A 23,739-nucleotide genomic window follows, 5' to 3' on the forward strand; every position below is an offset into this window, starting at 1 on the left:
CTTGCCTGAAGAATTCCATGGACAGAGGAGGCTGGTGGGCTACAGTTCTTGGGGTCACAAAGAGTCCAGCATGACTGAGTGACTAACACTTCTTCAGCTATCTATTACCCAATAATAAAAATCACCTAGAATAGACTGTTGAGAAACTGAACCAAATCTATTATGCCATTTATGAGGCATGTTACTTCCTACAAGGTCATGTCAGAGTCTGACATTTTTTATCTCAATGGATACATTTGAATTAATTTACCTCTCTTTTCCTCTTCAAAATAATATGAACAAGACTCTAATGTATTAGAGATGTTGAGCTGTAAGACAGGTCTACGGATTCTCTACACTTGGAAGTATTTACATGAAAACAAAATGGGATTACAGTTTTAATGTTTCTCACTACATGATTGGTTTAAGAATATTTGTATTAATCCATGAAATAATGACCATGTCATTGACTAATAATAATGATCACTATTTTGTTACTGGTTTTATGTTATGTTCAATAGTTAGTGAGACATCTAAGTATTATCAACCTTTATTCCTGGTAATTTATTATTGATTTGTCACAATACTCATTACCCCTTTGCAGAGATAGTTGTCAAAAATCAAGTTGCTTGATGAGTGATAGAAAAGATCTAAAAGGAATTGAAAACAATAGCACACGTTTGCATCTGTTTGGATTTTAAATGGGCTCTAATATTATAAAATGGAATGAGATGAGAGACAATAAATTTTTCTGAGATACATGCATACCCACTCTTATGTATGTGTCTTTACACGTGTGTCATGTTTGATATGCTTATTTTTATTAATTGGAGTAAAATTGTTTCACAGTGTTGTGTTGGTTTCTGCCATACAACAAAGCAACTCAGCCATAATTATAAATATATTACCTCCCTCTTGATTTGTATATGTTTTTGATGTATATGAGAATAGAATGCATTTAATGAACTTCTTCCTTAAGCCTATATAGGTATGACATTTTTTCACATGAGAATTAATTTGCAAGTTTTTACTTTTACTGTGGTAGTTGTATTAGTTATTAAACAAAATGAAACAAGCCTTCAATTCATGTATACACTTATCCAATGATAAAAGAAGTGAAAGACTTTTTGTGAGCCAAAAAGAAAATAAAGTCATGAAGAACTTATACTGTGGTTATTAACAAGTTCAAGAATATGGTTCCCAATCAGAGAAGTCAATATTGTTTCTGGCAAAAAAAAAAAAAAAAGCAGTGTTAAGTTAATTGAGTAAGTAAGCATAAATATTTCACTTACAAATACATTTTTTTCTTTCTCAGAAAGTTATTTCCTCTTATATTCTTTAAGATAGGAGCTGGAAACCTACCTGAAATGAGCCAGTCTTGGGTAGCTAAATGATAATTAGTAGATGGTCTTTTATTTTACCAGGTATGCTGCTGCTAAGCTGCTAAGTCACTTCAGTCGTGTCTGACCCTGTGCAACCCCATAGATGGCAGCCCACCAGGCTGCCCTGTCCCTGGGATTCTCCAGGCAAGAACACTTGAGTGGGTTGCCATTTCCTTCTCATGAAAGTGAAAAATGAAATTAAAGTCGTTCAGTCGTGTCTGACTCTTCACGACCCCATGGACTGCAGCCTACCAGGCTCCTCCCTCCGTGGGAATTTCCAGACAAGAGTACTGGAGTGGGTTGCCATTACCTATGGGGACTTGAACCTCTGAGTTATTGCCCTTAGGTTTTGATGTTAGCAAACATTTCATTAATTATGATTCTGCTTCTGTGTATTCCCCTGTGAACTGAGTTCTGAAGCTTCACTATTGTTGCCAAATTGATCTATGGTAGGAGAAGGCGATGGCACCCCACTCCAGTACTCTTGCCTGGAAAATCCCATGGACGGAGGAGCCTGGTGGGCTGCAGTCCATGGGGTCGCTAAGAGTCGGACATGACTGAGCGACTTCAGTTTCACTTTCAGTTTCATGCATTGGGAGAAGGAAATGGCAACTCACTCCAGTGTTCTTGCCTGGAGAATCTCAGGAACGAGGGAGCCTGGTGTGCTGCCATCTATGGGGTTGCACAGAGTCCGACATGACTGAAGCGACTTAACAGCACCAGCAGCAGCAATAAAGCTGAAACTCCAGTACTTTGGCCACCTCATGTGAAGAGTTGACTCATTGGAAAAGACTCTGATGCTGGGAGGGATTGGGGGCAGGAGGAGAAGGGGACAACAGAGGATAAGATAGCTGGATGGCATCACTGACTCAATGGACGTTAGTCTGGGTGAACTCCGGGAGTCGGTGATGGACAGGGAGGCTTGGTGTGCTGCAATTCATGGGGTCGCAAAGAGTTGGGCATGACTGAGAGACTGAACTGAACTGAATATACTGTCAGGAAGCATTTAACAGGAGGCTTCCTGTGTGCTGTTTTGGATCTGTCATGAATCCTCTGTTTCTTATTCATTCCTGAGTATTCAGGAATTAAGAGGAGTTGGCAAGCCGCTCCTGGGGCTGAAGAATGCATGCATTTCCTTCATTAGTTTTTCCATATGGTTTTGACCCTCTTCCTTTTTATGAACCGTACGGTAAAAGTGATTATTTACAACCCTCTCTCTTTGATATGAATTGCCTTATGATAAAGTCTGGACTTTTGAGCTTTATCTTTGCTGAAAAAAAGTTACCTTGTAAGACAGCATATATACCCACACTATGTGGAATAAAACATCTCTGCTCCATCAGAGCTTGGGTACCCATGTCTTTCTTTCCTTTCTCTCTCTCTCTCTCTCTCTCTCTCTCTCTCTCTCTCTCTCTCTCTCTCTCTCTCTCTCTCTCTCAGGCTAATTCTTTGGAGTGCAGAGGCCTGCTGAGCTCACTTTCTTGCCCAGGCTTCTAAGACACTCTTGAGAAGGTGCACTGTAACTTCATCCCCACGAGAGGGTGCCTGGTGCCTATGTGTAGCAGTGCAAGCTCTGTGTCAAGAGCTTTATTGGCTTTCTGCATAAACCAAGGAATATCAGCCTCTTTCTCACTCTCTTTTACTTTCTCATCATCGACTCCAGACCATCAGGTTCTGGTCCATTAAAGAACCCTGACAATATACAATTGTATACACTTCCCACATCTTCTTTATCCATTTCTCTGCTGGTGGGCATTGAGGTTGCTTCCATGTCCTGGCTATTGTAAATACTGATACAATGAACATTGAAGTGCATGTATTTTTTTCAAATATGGCTTTCTCCATGTATATGCCCATGATGGCATTGGTGAATCATATGGTAGATCTGTTGTTATTTTTTTAAGGAATCTCCATACTGCATTTTAAGCAGCTGCACCAACTTACTTTCCTACCAACAGTGTAACAGAGTTCCCCCTTTTTCCACACTCTCTCCTGCATTTATTATTTGTAAATATGATATTGCTTAAAAGTAAATCTACAAAAAGGGCCCAAATGAACTTATCTACAAAACAGAGTTGCAGATGTAGAAAACAAACTTATGGTTACCAGGGAGGAGTTGGAGACTGGGATTGACATATATGTCCTAGTACATAAAGTATATAATTAATGCTGCTGCTGCTAAGTTGCTTCAGTTGTGTCTGACTCTGTGCGACCCCATAGACAGCAGCCCACCAGGCTCTGCCATCCCTGGGGATTCTCCAGGCAAGAACACTGAAGTGGGTTGCCATTTCCTTTTTCAATGCATGAAAGAGAAAAGTGAAAGTGAAGTCGCTCAGTCATGTCCGACACTTAGCGAACCCATGGACTGCAGCCTACCAGGCTCCACCATCCATAGATTTTCCAGGCAAGAGTACTGGAGTGGGGTGCCATTGGCTTCTCCACTGTAATGGCCTATATGGGAAAATAATGTTAAAAAAAAGTGTGAATATATGTATAAGTATAATATATTCATTTTCCTGTATAGCTGAAAATAACAGAACATTGTAAATCAACTATATTCAATAAATATTTTTTAAATAAATTTATTTTCTCACTATTCTGGACTCTATATGTCTGAAATCAATGTAACAGCAGGATTGTTTGTTTTCTGACGCCTCTCTTCTTCATTTGTAGATGGCAGCCTTTACCCTCTGCCTTCAAGCTATCTTTTTTTTTAATGAATTTCAGTGCACATGCTGAAGAAGCTGAAGTTGAACATTTTTATGAAGACCTACAAGACCTGTTAGAACTAACACCCAAAAAAGATGTCTTTTTCATTATAGGGGACTGGAATGCAAAAGTAGGAAGTCAAGAAACACCTGGAGTAACAGGCAAATTTGGCCTTGGAATGCAGAATGAAGCAGGACAAAGACTAATAGAGTTTTGCCAAGAAAATGCACTGGTCATAGCAAACACACTCTTCCAACAACATAAGAGAAGACTCTACACAGGGACATCACCAGATGGTCAACACTGAAATCAGATTGATTATATTCTCTGCAGCAAAAGATGGAGAAGCTCTATACAGTCAACAAAAACAAGACCAGGAGCTGACTGTGGCTCAGATCATGAACTCCTTATTACCAAATTCAGACTCAAATTGAAGAAAGTAGGGAAAACCACTAGACCATTCAGGTATGACCTAAATCAAATCCCTTATGATTATACAGTGGAACTGAGAAATAGATTTAAGGGCCTAGATCTGATAGATAGAATGCCTGGTTAACTATGGAATGAGGTTCATGACATTGTACAGGAGACAGGGATCAAGACCATCCCCATGGAAAAGAAATGCAAAAAAGCAAAATAGCTGTGTGGGGAGGCCTTACAAATAGCTGTGAAAAGAAGAGAAGTGAAAAGCAAAGGAGAAAAGGAAAGATATAAACATCTGAAAGCAGAGTTCCAAAGAATAGCAAGAAGAGATAAGAAAGCGTTCTTCAGCGATCAATGCAAAGAAATAGAGGAAAATAACAGAATGGGAAAGACTAGAGATCTCTTCAAGAAAATTAGAGACACCAAGGGAACATTTCATGCAAAGATGGGCTCGATAAAGGACAGAAATGGTATGGACCTAACAGAAGCAGAAGATATTAAGAAGAGGTGGCAAGAATACATGGAAGAACTGTACAAAAAGATCTTCATAACCTGGCTAATCATGATGGTGTGATCACTCATCTAGAACCAGACATCCTGGAATGTGAAGTCAAGTGGGCCTTAGAAAGCATCACTATGAACAAAGCTAGTGGAGGTGATGGAATTCTAGTAGAGCTATTTCAAATCCTGAAAGATGATGCTGTAAAAGTGCTGCACTTAATATGTCAGCACATTTGGAAAACTCAGCAGTGGCCACAGGACTGGAAAAGGTCGGTTTTCATTCCAATCCCAAAGAAAGGCAATGCCACAGAGTGATCAAACTACTGCACAATTGCACTCATCTCACATGCTAGTAAAGTAATGCTCAAAATTCTCCAAGCCAGGCTTCAGCAGTACGTGAACCGTGAACTTCCTGATGTTCAAGCTGGTTTTAGAAAAGCCAGAGGAACCAGAGATCAAATTGCAAACATCCGCTGGATCATGGAAAAAGCAAGAGAGTTCCAGAAAAACATCTATTTCTGCTTTATTGACTATGCCAAAGCCTTTGACTGTGTGGATCACAATAAACTGTGGAAAATTCTGAGAGAGATGGGAATACAGACCACCTGACCTGCCTCTTGAGAAATCTGTATGCAGGTCAGGAAGCAACAGTTAGAACTGGACATGGAACAACAGACTGGTTCCAAATAGGAAAAGCAGTATGTCAAGGCTGTATATTGTCACCCTGCTTATTTAACTTATATGCAGAATACATTATGAGAAACGCTGGACTGGAAGAAATACAAGCTGGAATCAAGATTGCCAGGAGAAATATCAATAACCTCAGATATGCAGATGACACCACCCTTATGGCAGAAAGTGAAGAGGAACTAAAAGCCTCTTGATGAAAGTGAAGGAGGAGAGTGAAAAAGTTGACTTAAAGCTCAACATTCAGAAAACGAAGATCATGGCATCTGGTCCCATCACTTCATGGGAAATAGATGGGAAACAGAGGAAACAGTGTCAGACTTTTTTGGGAGGACTCCAAAATCACTGCAGATGGTAACTGCAGCCATGAAATTAAAAGACGCTTACTCCTTGTAAGGAAAGTTATGAGCAACCTAGATAGCATATTGAAAAGCAGAGACATTACTTTGCTGACTAAGGTCCGTCTAGTCAAGGCTATGGTTTTTCCAGTAGTCATGTATGGATGCGAGAGCTGGACTGTGAAGAAAGCTGAGTGCCGAAGAATTGATACTTTTGAAGTGTGGTGTTGGAGAAGACTCTTGAGAGTCCTTTGGACTGCAAGGAGATCCAACCAATCCATTCTGAAGGAGATCAACCCTGGGATTTCTTTGGCAGGAATGACGCTAAAGCTGAAACTCCAGTTAATCGGCCACCTCATGAGAAGAGCTGACTCATTGGAAGACTTTGATGCTGGGAGGGATTGGGCGGCAGGAGGAGAAGGGGACAATAGAGGATGAGATGGCTGGATAGCATCACTGACTCAATGGATGTGAATCTGAGTGAACTCCAGGAGTTGGTGATGGACCGGGAGGCCTGGTGTGCTGCGATTCATGGGGTCTCAAAGAGTTGGACACAACTGAGTGACTGAACTGAACTGAACTGAATCTCTTCTTGCTTACTTAGTCTCTGAGTCGTGTCCAATACTTTGTGACCACATGAACTGTAGCCCAACATGTTCCTCTGCCCACGGGATTATCCAGACAAGAATACTGGAGTGGGTTGCCATTCCCTTCTCCATAATTTCTTCTTACATGGTCAACAATTATATTAGATAAGATCTGCCCTAAAGGCATCACTTTCAGTTAATTGCCTCCTCAAGGACTATCTCCAAAGCAGTTACATTCTTATCTCCTAGGGACTAAGACTTCAATATGCAAATATTGGATTGATTTGCATACACACAGAGAGATATATACATGTGTAGTCTTCATATTAAATGTATATTGTCATTTTCTGTCTCCATATAATTCAAAAGGGACAGGTTCCCATTATAATTATAAGTGATCTTACTAGCTTGAGCAAATGCAACTCAGGCAAAGTAAAACCACACCTCATATATTCCAATCCACTTTCCATGGAGTCAATGGCAACTAACTTCACGTTAAAACTGAAACAGATGAAACTCTGCTTCATCTATACATTTGCAGCAAACTAAACCCAGCATTTAATTCTGAGAGTGCAGATGATGGAGCAAATTCCTGATGCCTCTATATACTGTTTAAGACGGTACATTTTTTTTGCTTTTACTTTTTTTCATCCACAGCATGGTCACTAAACCCACATTTTATTTCTTCATATCATACAGAGACTGTGCGCATGCTTGCTAAGTCACTTCAGGCATATCCTACTGTTTGCGACCTATGGAGTGTAGCCCACCAGGCTCCTCTGTCCATGGAATTCTCCAGGCAAAAATACGAGAGTGGGCTGCCATGCCCTCCTCCAGAGGATCTTCCCAATGCAGGAATTCACCGTGTGTCTCTTATGCCCTCTGCATTGGCAGATAGGTTCTTTACTACTATCGCCACCTGAAAGCCCATACTTATTGGCTTAGTATTTATCAGGATTATCAGTTCAGTGCAGTCATTGAGTCATGTCTGAATTTGCTACCCCATGGACTGCAGCATGTCAGGCTTCCCTGTCCATAACCAACTCCCAAACTCATTGAATCAGTGATGCCATCCAATCATCTCATCCTCTGTCATCTCCTTTTTCTCCAACCTTCAGACTTTCTCAGCATCAGGGTCTTTTCCAATGAGGCAGCTCTTCACATCAGGTGGCCAAAGTATTGGAGTTTCAGCATCAGTCTTTCCAATGAAAATTCAGGACTGATTTCCTTTAGGATGGACTGGTTGTATCTTCTTTCAGTCCAAGCAAATCTCAAGAGTCTTGTCTAACACCACAGTTCAAAAGCATCAATTCTTCAGTGCTCAGCTTTCTTTATGGTCCAACTCTCACATTCATATATGACTACTAGAAAAACCATAGCCTTGAATAGATGGGACTTTGTTGGCAAAGTAATGTCTCTGCTTTTCAATATGCTCTCTAGGTTAGTCATAATTTTTTTCCAAGAGTACGCCTCTTTTAATTTCATGGCTGTAATCACCATTTACAGTAATCTTGGCGCCAAAAATATTGTCTAACACTGTTTCCACTGTTTTCCCATCTATTTGCCACGAAGAGATGGGACCAGAAGCCATGATCTTAGCTTTCTGAATGTTGAGCTTTAAGGCAACTTTTTCACTCTCCTGTTTCACTTTCCTCAAGAGGCTCTTTAGTTCTTTTTCACTTTCTGCCATAAAGGTGCTGTCATCTGCATATCTGAGGTTATTGATATTCTTTCTGGCAATCTTAATTTCAGCTTGTGCTTCTTCCAGCCCAGTGTTTCTCATGATGTACTCTGCTACTGCTAAGTCATTTCAGTCGTGTCCGACTCTGTGTGACCCCATAGATGGCAGCCTGCCAGGCTTCCCTGTCCCTGGGATTCTCCAAGCAAGAACACTGGAGTGGGCTGCCATGATGTACTCTACATATAAGTTAAATAAGCAGGTGACAATATACAGCCCTGATGTAATCCTTTTCCTATTCAGAACCAGTCTGTTGTTCCATGTCCAGTTCGAATTGTTGCTTCCTGACTTGCATACAGATATCTCAAGAGGCAGGTGAGATGGTCTTGCATACCCATCTCTTTCAGAATATCCCACAGTTTGCTGTGATCCACACAGTCAAAGGCTTTGGCATATTCAAGAAAGCAGAAATAGATGTTTTTCTGGAACTCTCTTGCTTTTTTTATGATCCACTGGATGTTGACATTTTAATTTCTGGTTCCTCTGGCTTTTCTAAAACCAGCTTGAACATCTGGAAGTTTGCGGTTCATGTATTATTGAAGCCTGGCTTGGGGAATTTTTATCATTCCTTCACTAGCGTGTGAGATGAGTGCAACTGTGTGGTATTTTGATCACTCTTTGGCATTGCCTTTTTTGGGGATTGGAATGAAAACTGACATTTTCCAGTCCTGTGGCCACTGCTGAGTTTTCCAAGTTTGCTGGCATATTGAGTGAAGCACTTTCACAGCATCATCTTTTAGGATGTGAAATAGCTCAACTAGAATTCCATCATCTCCCCTAGCTTTGTTCATACTGATGTTTCCTAGGTCCACTTGACTTTGTATTCCAGGATGTCTGGCTCTAGTTGAGTGATCACACCATCGTGATTATCTGGGTGATGAAGATTTTTTTATTTAGTTCTTCTGTGTATCCAGGCCATCTTTTCTTAATATCATCTTCTTCTGTTACATGCATACGATTTCTGTCTTTTATTGTGCTCATATTTGCAGGAAATGTCCCCTTGATATCTATAATTTTCTTGAAGACATTTCTAGTCTTTCTCATTCTACTGTTTTCCTCCATTTCTTTGCACTGATCGCTGAGGAAGGCTTTCGTATGTCTCCTTGCTATTCTTTGGAACTCTGCATTCAAATGGGTATATATTTCCTTTTCTCTTTTTCTTTTGGCTTCTCTTCTTTAAAAGCTATTCTTAAGAGCTCTTCAGACAACCATTTTGCTTTTTGTGCATTTCTTTTTCTTGAGGATCATCTTGATCCTTGGCTCTTGTACTATGTCATGAACCTTTGCCCATAGCTCATCAGGCACTCTGTCTATCAGATCTAGTCACTTAAATCTATTTCTCACTTCCACTGTATAATCATAAGGGATTTGATTTAGGTCATACCTGAATGGTCTAGTGGTTTTCCCACTTTCTTCAATTTGAGTCTGAATTTGGCAATAAGGAGTTCATGTCACAGTCAGCTCTTGGTCTTATTTTTGCTGACTGTATAGAGCTTCTCCATCTTTGGCTGCAAAGAATATAATCAATCTGATTTCAGTGTTGACCATCTGGCAATGTCCATGTGTAAAGTCTTCTCTTCTGTTGTTGGAAGAGGGTGTTTGCTATGACCAGTGCATTTTCTTGGCAAAACTCTATTAGCCTTTGTCCTGCTTAATTCTGTACTCCAAGGCCTAATTTGCCTGTTACTCCAGGTGTTTCTTGACTTCCTACATTTTTATTCCAGTCCCCTATAATGAAAAGGACATCTTTTTGTATGTTAGTTCTAAAAGGTCTAGTAGGTATTCATAGAATCATTCAACTTCAGCTTCTTCAGCATTACTGATCATGGCATAGACTTGGATTATCAAGATATTGAATGATTTGCCTTGGCAATGAACAGGGATCATTCCATCGTTTTTGAAATTGCATTCAAGTACTGCATTTTAGACTCTTTTGTTGACTATGATAGCTACTCCATTTCTTCTAGGGATTCTTGCCCATAGTAGTATATACAATGCTCATCTCAGTTAAATTCATTCATTCAGCCCATTTTAGTTTGCTGATTCTTAAAATGTCAATCTTCACTCTTGCCATCTGCTGTTTGACCACTTCTAATGTGCCTTGATTTCTGGACCTAACATTTCACATTCCTATGCAATATTGCTCTTTACAGCATCAGACCTTGCTTCTATCACCAGTCACTTCCATAACTGAGTGTTGTTTTTGCTTTGGCTCCATCTCTTCATTCTTTCTGGAATTATTTCTCCACTGATCTCCAGTAGCATATTGGGCACCTACTGATGTAAATCAACCTAAGTCGACCAAAATTGAACTAAAATTATTAAAATAGATAGTCATGGCTCCTCATTAATTTCTGTAATTGGGCCAGTTTACAGCCCCATAAACTTTTCAATGAAGCGGAGTCTGGGTCCTCTAAAACAATAGCCAGAATTTTTATTTTTAGCATTTATTCCACCTTCCCAAGAGGGACTCAAAGATTTTATCAAGGTAAATTCACTTGGGAAAAGGAAATAACTATAATTTTCTAAAACTACTGTACACTTTATTTGGGGGGCTCCAAAATCAGTGCAGATGGTGACTGCAGCCTTAAAATTAAAAGACGCTTGTTCCTTGGAAGAAAATATATGACCAATGTAGACAGCATGCTAAAAAGCAAAGACATTACTTTGCCATCTGAGGTCTGTCTTGTCAAAGCTATTGTTTTTCCTGTAGTCATGTATGGATATGAGAGTTGGACTATAAAGAAAGTTAAGCTCTGAAGAATTGATGCTTTTGAACTGTGGTGTTGGAGAAGACTCTTGATACTCCCTTGGACTACAAGGAAATCTCACCAGTCAATACTAAAGGAAAACAGTCCTGAATATGCATTGGAAGGACAGATGCTGAAGCTGAAACTCCAGCACTTTTGTCATCTGGTGTGAAAAACTGCCTTATTGGAAAAGACCCTCATGCTGGGAAAGTTTGAAGATGGGAGAAGGAGATAACATAGAATGATTTTGTTGGATGGCATCACTGACTTGATAGACATGAGTTTGAGTAAGCTCCTGGAATTGTTGATGGACAGGGAAGCCTTGTGTGCTGAAGTCCATGGGGTTACAAAGAGTTGGACACAACTGATCGACTTAATGGAACTGAACACTGGTTGTGAAGTGACATTGATTCCAAGAGACCCAAATTGTCACTGTGGTCATCCAGCCACAGTAGAACCTTATGGGGGTCAAATTATCAACAGAACTTTAGCTCAGTTTCACCTCATAGTGAGTCCAGGGAGTTCCTGAACTCATTCTATGGTTATTTTCCGAGTTCCAGAATGTATAATTAGAATATATATTCTTAGCAATTGGCAGCACCCCCACATAGGTTCCCTAAAATGTGGATTAAGTGGTTTCATGGTGAGATATTCCAAATGGAAGCAATTAAAACTGACCATTTCCAGAAAATTTTACAATAGTACTGCATTCCTGGAGGTATTACAGAGATGAATGCTATCCGAGTGCGTGCATGTGTGCTAAGTAGCTTCAGTTGTATCCTACTTTTGAGACGCTTCTCAACTCAACAAAAGGCCTGACAACGCTGTTACAACTTAAAAGGAAAGCAGAGTTCCATGCCTCAACACGAGATAAGGCCTGACTGTCTTCTTGAAACTCTGTAGGAACCCTGAGATCTCTGTGGCAACTGGGGACATACCCTGAGTTTCCTACCTCAACTCAAGATGAGGCCCTATTTCCCTGAAGTGACTCAAGAGGAATACCGAGGTGCCCCTCACAACTCGAAAGGAGGCTTGACTTCCCTGAGGCCACATGAGAGGTTCCCTGACGTCCCCGTCACAACTGGAGAGGAACCCAAAGCTTCCTGCCACAATTCAAGAAACACCACTAGATACCCCCTTCAATGCAAGATGAGGCCCGATTCCCTGCAGTGACTTGAGATCAATCCCACGCTCCCCTCGCAACTCGAAAGGAGAACTGACTTCCCTGAGGCAACATGAGAGGTTCCCTGAGGTTGCCGTCACAACCCAAGAGAAACCCCAAGCTTCCCACCACAGCTCGAGAAAAACCACGAGATTCCTCCCTCAATGCAAGATGAAGTCCTTTTACCCTGCAGCACCTTGAGAGCAATACTGAGTTCCAGCTCGAAACTCGAAAGGAGGCTTGACTCCTTTATGCAAATCAAGAGGTTCTGCAAGATACCTATCGCAACTTGATAGGAACCCCAAGTTCTCTGTCACAGAGCAGATAAGAGCACCGTGTTCCCCACCTCATCTCGAGATGAGGGTCTAGTCCCCTACTTCGACTCAAGAGGAATCCCGACTTTCCCCTCTAACATCAAGAGGAGGCCTGTCTTGCCTATTGAAACTCGAGAGGAACCCTATGGTTCCTGCCACAAGCTGAAAGGACACTGAGTTCCCCCTCAAATCGAGATAAGGCCTGATTCCCCTGCACCAACTCAAATGGAACCACGATACCCCCTCACATCACGAAGGAAGGTCTGACTCCCCTGTTGCACCTCTAGAAAAAGCCCAGTTCACCATCTGAACTCAACATGAGGCCTGACAACTCGGGAAGAAAGTGGAGTTCCATGCCTCAACTTGAAATGAGGCCTGACTTTCCCTTTGAACTTGGTAGGAACCCCGAGATCCCTGTGGTAATTGGAGAGGAACACTGAGTTACCAGCCTCAACTAGAGATCAGGCCCTATTACCCTGCAGCAACTCGAGAGGAATCCTGCAGTGCCACTCGCAACTCAGAAGGAGGCCTGATTTCCCTGAAGCAACATGAGAGGTTCCCTGAGGTCCCTGTCGCAACCCAACAGGAACAAAGCTTCCTGCCACAACTCGGGAAACACCACGAGATTCTCGCCTCAATGTGATATGAGGTCCAATTCCCTGCAGTGACTCTAGAACAATCCAGCACTTCCCCTCACAATTGAAAGGAGACTTGACTTCCCTGAGTAAACACAAGAGGTTACCTGAGATCCCGTGGCAACTCGAGAGGACCCCAATCTTCCCTCCGCAACTCGAGAAAAACCATGGGATTCTCCCTTCAATGTGTGATGAGGCCTTTGTTCCCAGCAATGCTTCGGGAACAATCCCAAGTTTCCACTCGAAAGGAGGCTTGACCCTCTTTATGCAACTCAAGATGTTCCCAGAAACACCCGTCACAACTTGAGAGGAACCCCGAGTTTCCTGCCGCAACTCAAGAAGAGCCTCGTGTTCCCCACCTCATCCCAAGAGATGAGAGCCAATTCCTCTGCTTCGACTCCAGGGGAATCCCAACTTTCCCTTCACACCACAAGAGAAGGCTGGTCTCACCTATGGAAACTTGAGAGGAACCCCACAATTCCTGCCACAAGTGGAAAGGACACCAAGTTCCCCCTCATCTCGAGATAAGGCTTGATTCCCATGCACCAACTCAATTGGAACACCGAGTATCCCTCACAACACAAACGGAGGTCTGACTCTCATGTTGCACCTCTAGAAAAAGCCAAAGTTCTCAGCCTGAACTCGGCAGGGGCGAGAGGAAACCAGAGACCCATGCCTCAACACGACACGAGGCCTGACTCCCCTCTTAAAACTCAATAGAAACACAGAGATCCCTGTCACAGCCTAGAAGAACCCTGAGTTTCCCGCCTCAATTCGAAATGAGGACCTATTTCCCTGCAACGACTCAAGAGGAATCCTGAGGTGCCCCTCGCAACATGAATGGAGACCTGACTTCCCCAAGGCAACAATAAAGGTTCCCTGAGGTCCCCGTCACAACTCGAGAGGAACCCAAAACTTCCCGCTGCAATTCGAGAAACACCACGAGATTCCCCCCTCAATGTGAAACGAGACCCAATTCCCCTGCAGTTACTGGAGAGCAATCCTGTGCTCTCCCTCATAACTCAAAAGGAGACTTAACTTCCCTGAGGCAATAGGAGAGGTTCCCTGAGGTCCCCATCACAATTCGAGAGGGACCCCAAGCTTCCTGCTGCAACTCGAGAAAAACCACAAGATTTCCCACTCAATGTGACATGAGGTCCTTTTGCTGCAGTGCCTTTCGAGCCCTCTCAAAATTCTAAAGGAGACTTGACTCCCTTTATTCATCTCAAGAGGTACCCTGAGATGTCCATTGCAACTGGAGAGGAACCCCGTGTTTCCCGCCTCAATTGGAGATGAGGACCTATTCCCCTGAAGTGACTTGAGAGGAATATCAGGTGCCCCTCACAACTTGAAAAGAGGTCTGATTTCCCTGAGGCAACATGAGAGGTTCCCTGAGGTCCCCATCATAACTTGAGAGGAACCCAAAACTTCCCACCACAACTCGAGAAACATCACGAGATTCCCCCCTCAATGTGAAATGAGGCCCTATTCCCCTGCTTCAGAGGAATCCTGACTTTCTCTTTGCACCTCAAAAGAAGGCCTGTCTCACCTATTGAAACTCAAGAGGAAACTCTTAGTTCTCGCCACAAGTCAAAATGACACCGAGTTCCCACTCAGCTCGAGATAAGGCCTGATTCCCCTGCATGGACTCAAATGGAACCCCAAGTATCCCCTCACAACAATAAGGGAGGTCTACTCCCCATTGCACCTCTAGAAAAAACCCAAGTTTTCCACCTGAACTCGATAGGAGTCCTGACAGCGCTTTTACAACTCGAGAGGAAAGCAGAGTTCCATACCTCAACACAAGATGAGCCCTGACTCCCCTGATGAAACTTGATAGAAACCCCAAGATCCCTGTTGCAACTGGAGAGGTACCCTGAGTTTCCCGTCTCAACCTGAGATGATGCCCTATTCCCCTGCAGTGACTCAAGAGGAATCCCGAGGTGCCCCTCACAACTCAAAAGGAAACGACTTCCTTGAGGCAACACGAGAGGTTCCCAGAGTTTCCTGTCCCAACTCGAGAGGAACCCCAAGCTTCCCACCACAACTCTAAAAAAACCACAAGATTCCCCACTCGACACAATACGAGGCTCATTTCTCCTTCATTGCCTCGAGAGCAATCCTGAGTTACCTCTCAAAACTCGAAAGGAGGCTTGACTCCCTTTTATGTAACTCAGGAGGTTCCTCGAGATACCCGTCGCAACTTGAGAGGAACCCTGAGTTTTGCGCCACAACTCAAGAAGGGTCCTGTGTTCCCAACCTCATCTCGAGATGAGAGCCGATTCCCCTGCTTCCACTCAAGCGGAATCCCGACTTTCCCCTCGCACCTCAAGTGGAGGCCTGTCTCACCTATTGAAACTCGAGAGAAACCCCGCATTTCTTGCTGCAAGTTGAAAGGACAATGAATTCCCGCTCAACTCGAGATAAGGCCAGATTCCCCTGTCCCAACTCCAATGAAACTCCGAGTCTCCCCTCACAACCCGAAGGGAGGTCTGACTCCCCTGTTGCACTTCTAGAAAAAGCACAAGTTACCTGCCTGAACTCGACAGGAATCCTGACTCCCTTTTTACACCTCGAGAGGAAAACAGAGTGCCATGCCTCAACACGAGACAAGCCATGATGCCACCTGTTGAAACTAATAGGAAACCTGTGATCCCTGCTGCAACTGCAGAGGAACCCTAAGATACCAGTCTCAACCTGAGATGATGCCCTATTCCCTTGCAGCGACTCAAGAGGAATCCCATGATACCCCACGCAATTGAAAAAAGACCTGACTTCCCTGAGGCAACATGAGAGGTTCCCTGAGGTCCCTGTTGCAATTTGAGAGACCCCAAAGCTGTGCAGTGCAACTCGATAAAAAACACGAGATTCCCCCCTCAATGCCAGATGAGGCCTAATTCCACTGCAGTGACTTGAGAGCAATGCTTCACTCCCCCTCACAACTCTAAAGAGACTTGACTTCCCTGAGGCAACATGAGAGGTTACCTGAGGTCCCCATTGCAACTCGAGAGGAAAACAAAGATTCCCTCCACAACCTGAGAAAAAACACGAGATTACCCCCTCAATGTGAGATGAGGCCATTTTCCCCTGCAGTGCCTCAAGAGCAATCATGAGGTCCCTCTAGAAACTCAAAAAGGAGGTTTGACTCTTTTTTTGCAACTCAAGAGTTTCCCCACAATACCCTTTGCAACACGAGAAGAACCCCAATTTTCCAGCCACAACTAGAGTAGAGCCACGTGTTACCCTCGTCATATCAGATGAGGGCCAATTCCCCCACTTTAACTCAAGACGAATCCCGGCTTTCTTCCCTCATCTCAAGAGGAGGCCTGTCTCATCTATCGAAACTCAAGAGGGACCCCACGGTTCCTGTCACAAGTCAAAAGGACACCGAGTTCTGCCTCAACTCGAGATAAGGCCTGAATCTCCTGCACCAACTCGAATGGACCCCCAAGTATCCCCTTACAGTAATAAGGGAGGTCTGACTCCCCTGTTACACTTCTAAAAAAAGCCCAAGTTCCCCACCTGAACTCTACAGGAGACCTGACACCCCTTTTACAATTCGAGAGGAAAGCAGAATTTCATGCCTCAACATGAGACAAGGCCTGACTCCCCTTTTGAAACTTAATAGCACTCCCGAGATCTCTGTTGAAACTGGAGTAGAACCCTGAGTTTTCTGCCTCAATTCGTGATGAGGCCCTATTCCCATGCAGCGACTCAAAAGGAATCCCAAGGTGCCCCTCGCAACTTGAAAGAAGGCTTGACTTCCCTGAGGCCACAGGAGAGGTTCCCAGAGGGGCACGTTGAATTTCCAGAGGGACCCAAGCTTCCGGCCACAACTGGAGAAACACCATGACATTCCCCCCTCAATGCGAGATGAGGCCTGATTCCCCTGCAGTGACTTAAGAGCAATCCCATGCTCTACCTCACAACTCGAAAGGAGATTTGACTTCGCTGAGGCAACACAAGAGGTTCCCTGAGGTCGCCATCACAACTCAAGTAGAAACCCACGCTTCCCTCAGCAACTCGACAAAAACCACAAGATTCTCCCCTCAAAGCGAGATGAAGCCCTTTTCCCCTGCAGGACCTCGAGTACAATCCTGAGTTCCCTCTCAAAACTCAAAATGAGTTTCCTTTTATGCAAGTTAGGAGGTGCCCCAAGATACATGTTGCAACTCGAGAAGAACCACAAGTTTCCCGTCACAGTTCGAGAAGAGCTACGTGTTCCACACCTCATCTTGAGATGAAGCCCTATTCCCCTTCAGCAACTCAAGAGGAATCCCGAGGTACCCCTCACAACTTGAATATTGGCCTGACTTCCATGAGGCAACATTTGAAGTTCCTGAGGTCCCCACCACAACTCAAGAGGAACACAAAGCTTCCCTCTGCAACTAGTGAAACACCACAAGATTCCCCCTCAATGGTAGATGAAGCCTTATTCCTCTGCAGCGACTCAAGGGAAATCCCAACGTATCCCTTGAAACTTGAATGGAGGCCTCACTTCCCTTAGGCAACATGAGAGATTCCCTGAGGTCCACTTCACAAATCGAGAGAAATCCAAATCTTCCCACCGCACCTCGAGAAACACCACTATATTTCCCACTCAATATGTGATGAGGGCCAATTCCCCTGCAGTGACTCAAGAGCAATCCCTCGCTACCCCTCACAACTCAAAAGGAGACTTGAATTCCCTGAGGCAACATGAGAGGCTCCCTGAGGTCCCCGTCACAACTCGAGAGGAACCCAAACCTTCCAGACGCACCATGAGAAAACCACGAGATTCCCCCTTACTGCAAGATGAGGCCCTTTTCCCCTGCAATGCCTCGAGAGCAATCTCGCATTCCCTCTCGAAATTTTAAAGGAGGTTTGAGCCCCTTTATGCAACTCAAGAGGTTCCCACAGATACCTCTGGAAACTCCAGAGGAACCCCGAGTTTTCCACCACAACTCGGGAAGAGCCCCTTATTCCCGACCTCATCTCGAGATGAGGACTGATTCCCCTGCTTTGACTCAAAAGGAATCCCAACTTTCCCCTCTCACCTCAAGAGAAGGCCTGTCTCACCTATTGAAACTCGACAGAAACCCCATGGTTCATGCTGCAAGTCAAATGGGCACCGAGCTCCCCCTGAACTCGAGATAAGGTCTGATTCCCCTGTTGTGACTTGAATGGAACTCTGAGTATCCCCTCAAACATGAAGAAAGGTCTGATTCCCCTGTTGCACCTCTATAAAAAGCCCAAGTTCCCCATCTTAACTCAACAGGAGGCCTAACCCAACATTTACAATTTGAGAGGAAAGCAGAGTTCATTGCCTCAAAACGAAATGAGGCCTGACTCCCCTGTTGAAACTCGACAGGAACTCCCATATCCCTGTCGAAACTGGAGAGGAACCTGGAGTTTCCCACCTCAACTAGAAATAAGGACCTATCCCCCTGCAGAGACTCAAGAGGAATTCTAAGGTGCTCCCTCACAATTTGAGAGGAGACCTGACTTCCCTGAGGCAACAAGAGAGGTTCCCTGAGGTTCTCTAAGGTCCCTGTCACAACTGGAGAAAGTTCAGTTCAGTCACTCAGTTGTGTCTGACTCTTTGCAATCCCATGAGCCGCAGTACGCCTGGCCTCCCTGTCCATCACCAACTCCCAGAGTCTATAGAAACTCATGTCCATTGAGTCAGTGATGACATCCAGCCATCTCATTCTCTGTCGTCCCCTTCTCCTCCAGCCCCCAATCCTTCACAGCATCAAGGTATTTTCCAATGAGTCACTCTTTGCGTGAGGTGGCCAAAGTTATTGGAGTTTCAGCTTCAAAATCAGTCCTTCCAGTGAATACCGATTACTAATCTCCTTTAGGATGGACTGCTTGGATCTACTTGCAGTCCAAGGGACTCTCAAGAGTCTGCTCCAACACCACAGTTCAAAAGCATCAATACTTAGGCGCTCAGCTTTCTTTATAGTCCAACTCTCACATCCATACATGACTGCTGGAAAAACCATAGCCTTGACTAGATGGACATTTGTTAACAAAGTAATGTCTCTGCTTTTTAATATGCTATCTAGATTGGTCATAACTTTCCTTTCAAGGAGTAAGCGTCTTTTACTTTTGTGGCTGCAAACCCCAAGCTTTCCACCTCAACTCAAGAAAAATCACAAGATTAACCCATCAATGCTAGATGAGGTCCATTTCTGCTGCATAGCCTAGAGACCAATTCTGAGTTCCCTCTCGAAATTCAAAAGGAGGCTTGACTCCCTTTATGCAACTCAAGAGGCTCCCCAAGGTACCCTTTGCAACTCAAGAAGAACCCCGAGTTTCCCACCACAATGCAAGAAGAACACCATGATCATCACTTCCTCTCGAGATGAGGGCTGATTGCCCTGCTTTGACTCGAGAGGAATCCAAACTTTCCCCTCCCACCTCAAGAGGAGGCCTGTCTAAACTATTAAAACTCAAGAGGTACCCCGTGGTTCCTGCTGCAAGTCAAAAGGACACTGAGGTCTCCCTCAACTTGAGATAAGACCTGATTCCCCTGCACCAACTCGAATGGAGCCCCGAGTATCCCCTCACAACATGAAGAGAGGTCTGACTACCCTGTTGTACCTGTAGAAAAAGTCCAAATTCCCTGCCTCAACTCAACAGAAGGTCTGACACCCCTTTTACAACTCGAAAGGAAAATGGAGATCTATGACTCGAAATGAGATGAGGCCTAATTCCCCTGGTGAAACTTGATATTAATCCCAAGATCCCTGTCGCAGCTGGAGAGGTACACCGAGTTTCCCGCCTCAACTCACGATGAGGCCCTATTCCCCTGTGGTGAAACGAGAGGAATCCTGATGTGCTCCTCACAATTCAAAAGAAGGCCTGACTTCCCTGAGGAAACACAAGGTTCCCTGAGGCCCCGGTCACAACTTGATAGGAACCCCGAGTTTCCTGGTGCAACATAGAAGTGCCCCCATGCTCCCCAACTCATCACAAAATGAGGGCTGGTTACCCTGCAGTGACTTGAAAGAAATCCCAAGGAGCCCCTCACAACTTGAAAGGAGGCCTGACTTCCCTGAGACAACATGAGAGGTTCCCTGAGAGCCCCATCACAATTTGAGAGGAACCCCAGGCTTCCCATCACAACTCAAGAAGAGCACTGTGTTCCCCTCTTCATCTCAAGATGAGGGCCTATTCTCCTTTTTCCACTCAGGAGGAATCCCAACAATCCCCTCGTACCTCAAGAGGTGGCCTGTCTCACCTATTGCAACTCAAGAGGAACCCCAAGTTTCCTGCCACAATTTGAAAGGACATGCTGTTCATCCTCATCTCAATATAAGGCCAGATTGCCCTTCAGTGACTTGAATGGAACCTCGAGTTTCCCCTCACAACACGAAGAGAGGGCTGACTTCCCTGTTGACCTCTAGAAAAACCCCGAGTTCCCCGCCTCAACTTGACAGGTGGCCTGTCACCACTTTACCACTACAGAGGAAGGAAGAGTTCCATGCCTCAACATGAGACAAGGTCTGACTCCCCTATTGATACTCGATAGGAACCCTGAGGTCACTATCACAACTGGAGAGGCATTCCAAGATGCCTCTCCCAACTCAAAAGGAAGACTGACTTCCCTGAGGCAACATGAGTGGTTCCCTGAGATCCTTGTTGCAACTCATGAGGAATCACAATCTTCCCGCCTCAACTCAAAAAAAAAAAAAAAAAAGCCCCAAAAGACACCGAGTTCCCCCTCAACTTGAAATGAGGCCTGATTCTCCTGCAGCAACACTTATGGAACACCGACTATCCCATCACAACACGAACGGAGGTCTGATTCCCCTGTTGCACCTTTGGTAAAGGCCCAAGTTCCCCACCTGAAGTCAACAGGAGGCCTGACACCCATTTTACAACTCAAGAGGAAAGTGGAGTTCCATGCCTCAATATGAGACAAGGCCTGACTCCCCCACTGAAACTCAATAGGAACCCCGAGATCCCAGTTGCAACTGGAGAGGAACCCTGAGTTTCCAGCCTCAACTAAAGATGTGGCCCTATTCCCCTGCAGCAACTTGAGAGGAATTCCATGGTGCCCTTTGCAACTTGAAAGGAGGCCTGATTTCCCTGAGGCAACATGAGTGGTTCATTGAGGTCCCCGTCACAACTCAAGAGGAATCCAAAGCTTCCCACAGTAACTCGAGAAAAACCATGATATTCCCCCCTCTAAGCAAGATGAGGCCTGATTCACCAGCAGTGACTTGAAAGCAATCCCGAGCTCCCCTTCGCAAAAGGAAAGGAGACTTGACTTCACTGAGGAAACATGAGAGGTTCCCAGAAGTCCCCGTCACAAGTGGAGGGGAACACCATGCTTTGACACAACTTGAGCAAAACCACAAGATTCTCCTCTCAAAGTGAGATGAGGCCCATTTCCCCTGCAGCACATCAAGAGCAATCAAGAGTTCCCTCTTGAAACATAAAAAGAGGGTTGACTCCCTTTTTTCAAGTTAAGAGGTGCCCCAAGATTCACGTTGCAACTCGAGAGGAACTCCATCACAATTTGAGAAGAGCCATGTGTTCTACACCTCATCTTGAGAAGAGGCCCTATTTCCCTTCACTGACTCGAGAGGAATCCCGAGGTACCCCTTGCAACTTGAATGGAGGCCTGACTTCCCTTAGGCAACATGAGAGGTTCCCTGAGGTCCCCTTCGCAAGTCAAGAGGAATCCAAATCTTCCCGCCTCAACCCAAGAAACACTACTAGATTTCCCACTCAATGTGAGATGAGGCCCCAATCCCCTACAGTGACTGAAGAGCAACCTCTCATTATCCCTCACTACTCAAAAGGAGCCTTGAATTCCCTGAAGTAACACGAGAGGCTCCCTAAGGTACCCGTCACAACTCGAGAGAAAACCAAGCTCTCCATTGCACTTTGAGAAAAACCACGAGATTCCCCCCTCAATGCGAGATGAGGCCCTTTTGCCCCTGCAAGGCCTTGAGAGCAATCCTGAGTACCCTCTGGAACCTCAGAAGGAGGCTTGACTCCATATATGCAACTGAAGAGGTTTCCTGAGATATCTGTCGCCACTCGAGTGGAACCCAAGTTTCCTGCCACAATTCGAAGATGGCCCGTGTTCCCCACCTCATCTCGAGATGAGGGCCAATTCCCCTGATTCGACTTGAGAGGAACCCTGCCGTTCCTGCTGAAAATTAAAAGGACACTGAGGTCCCCTTCAGTTCCAAATAAGGCCTAATTCCCTTGCACTGACTCTAATGAAACACCGAGTATTCCCTCACAACACAAAGGGAGGTCTGACTCTGTTGTTGCACCTCTAGCAAAAGGCCAAGTTCCCCACCTGAACTCAATAGGAGGCCTGACACCACTTTTACAACTTGAAAGGAAAGCAGAGTTCCATGCCCCAAAAGGAGACGAGTCCTGAGGCCCCTGTTGAAAATCAATAGGAAATCTGAGATCCCTGTCGCAACTGGAGAGGAACCCTGAGATTTCCACCTCAGCTCGAGATGAGGCCCTATACCCCTACAGCACCATGAGAGGTATCCGGAGGTGCTCCTGGCAACCTGAAGGCAGGTGATTTCCCTAAGGCAACATTAGAGGTTCCCTGAGGTCCCAGTTGCAAGTAGAGAAGAACCCAAACCTTTCCACCGCAGTTTGAGAAACACCACGAGATTCTGCCCTCAATGCAAGATGAGGCCCGACTCCCCTGCAGTGACTAAAGCACAATCCCATGCTCCTCCTCGCAACTCAAAAGGAGACTTCACTTCCCTGAAGCAACACGAGAGGTTCCCTGAGGTCCCCATTGCAAGTCGAGAGGAAACTCAAGCTTCCAACAGCAACTCAAGAAAAACCAGGAGATTCCTCCCTCAACGGGAGATGAGACCCTTATCCACTGCAGTGCCTCGAGAGCAATACCGAGTCCCCTCTCGAAAGTCGAAGGATGGTTCAACTCCCTTTATGCAACTCAAGAGCTTCCCCAGAATACCAGTCGCAACTCGAGAGGAATCCCGAGTTTCCCACCACAACTCGAGAAGTTTCTCATAGCGAGATGAGGACCAATTCCCCTGCTTTGACTGGAGAGGAATCCCAACTTTCCCCTCACACCTCAAGAGGACGCCTGCCTCACCTATTGAAACTCAAGAGGAACCAGTATTTCCTGCCCTAAATCGAAAGGACGCTGAGTTCCCCCTCACCTCGATATAATGCCTGATTCACCTGTACTGACTCGAATGGAAGCCAGGGTAGCCCTTCACAACATGAAAGGAGGTTTGACTCCACTGTTGCACCTCTAGAAAAAGCCCAAGGTCCCCACCTGAACTCAACAGGAGGCCTGACACACTTTTTACAATTCGAAAGCAAAGCAGAGTTCCATGCCTCAAAAGGAGATGAGGCCTGACTCTCCTGTTGAAACTCGATAAGAACCCCGAGATCCCTGTCACAACTGGAGAGGAACCCTGAGTTTCCAGACCTAACTCGAGATGAGGCCTTATTTTCATGCAGCGACTTGACAGGAATCCTGAGGTGCCCCTCACAACTTGAAAGGTCTGACTTCCCTGAGCCAACATAA

This window comes from Ovis aries, chromosome 22 (genome assembly GCF_016772045.2).
Source record: "Ovis aries strain OAR_USU_Benz2616 breed Rambouillet chromosome 22, ARS-UI_Ramb_v3.0, whole genome shotgun sequence".
NCBI classification, from domain to species: domain Eukaryota; kingdom Metazoa; phylum Chordata; class Mammalia; order Artiodactyla; family Bovidae; genus Ovis; species Ovis aries.